The following is a 1,153-nucleotide window of genomic DNA, read 5'->3' as shown; positions in this document are numbered from 1 at the left end:
TAAACAACGTCAAACTTCGCACTGCACTTACTCGTGCCCGTAGCAAGACACCTGTCAGGTTTGAAATCCATCAGACTAACTGTTTGAGAGATATGCGCATAACACACACACACACACACACACACACACACACACACACACACACACACACACACACACACACACACACACACACACACACACCATTGCTGTGATGAGTACTGAACTCTAAAGCTGATTTCTATAATTGATGCAGCCCTCATTTCCTGTTAACTGCCAACAGAAGGTTAAGAGGCGTATTTAGCATTTTCTTTTTGTCTTTATTTTGCTTGGTGTGCATTGGAAGCCGTTATGAAAAGTTATTTCCTCGCAGGTAAAGGGATATTAGAAAAGTCAAATGATTTTAATATTGTCACCTTAACTTTTTTTTTCACTTTAACTCTTGCTTTTCTGTTAACAAAGATGGTGTGCCCTTTGTATTGAAATACATGTTTGATTAGTCAAACCATTTCCATCTGTTATTTGGTAAAGCAGTGAATGACATCACAGGATACTGTCACTAGCTCCACCACACAATGACATACAGTACACATCAGTAGTTCAACTTCGGAGACTCAAACCTGTTTAAATTGTGAGTGAGTACTGTGTAGCTGATGCAATGATGAAAACAGCTTGTACAGACATGTTGTATAAGTGCTCTTTGGAAACATCGCAGTTAATACTTATTAACCTTTTATTCATAGTTTTGTTTTATGTTATAAACCTGCTGTTTTTATCAAATGAAATGAGCTCTGGATCCATGATGAAGTAGCTAGTTGTTTCCCCATATTATGTCCAGTGATCTGAAATCCAGCGTTGCCGCATAAATGACCTCATCCGTCTGTAGGTAGAACACAAGGTTACTTACACGGAGAGAAAGAGGTTTTCTTCATAAAAACAAGTGTTGTTTCACTAGCAGGGAAAGAAGTACTCAGACATCTTACACTAGTACAAGTACAAATACTATGTTACTAGAAAAGTACAGAAATATCAGCATCAAAATATACTTAAAGTAGGCTAATATAGGCAACCCTAACACTAGCTAGTGTTACCATTAACTTATGGATTGATGGGGCGACCTCTAGCTCACCCAGTAGGTGTATAGAGTGTGCGCCCCATGTAGGCTGAGTCCTTG

General features: G+C 38.8%; 1 long non-coding RNA gene across 1 annotated transcript; it reads right to left on the bottom strand.

The window, feature by feature from the left end:
- Window positions 1-694: 694 nt before the first annotated feature.
- On the bottom strand, window positions 695-1,153 carry LOC114548842 (uncharacterized). The gene is made up of 2 exons (XR_003691434.1): window positions 1,109-1,153; window positions 695-859 (listed from the first exon to the last, which is right to left on the bottom strand). It is a non-coding gene; the product is annotated as an uncharacterized LOC114548842 (long non-coding RNA).

Source organism: Perca flavescens, chromosome 2, assembly GCF_004354835.1.
Source record: "Perca flavescens isolate YP-PL-M2 chromosome 2, PFLA_1.0, whole genome shotgun sequence".
Lineage (NCBI taxonomy): Eukaryota > Metazoa > Chordata > Actinopteri > Perciformes > Percidae > Perca > Perca flavescens.
The sequence above is the reverse complement of the archived record's forward strand: the minus strand, read 5'-3'. Positions and strand labels throughout refer to the sequence as shown.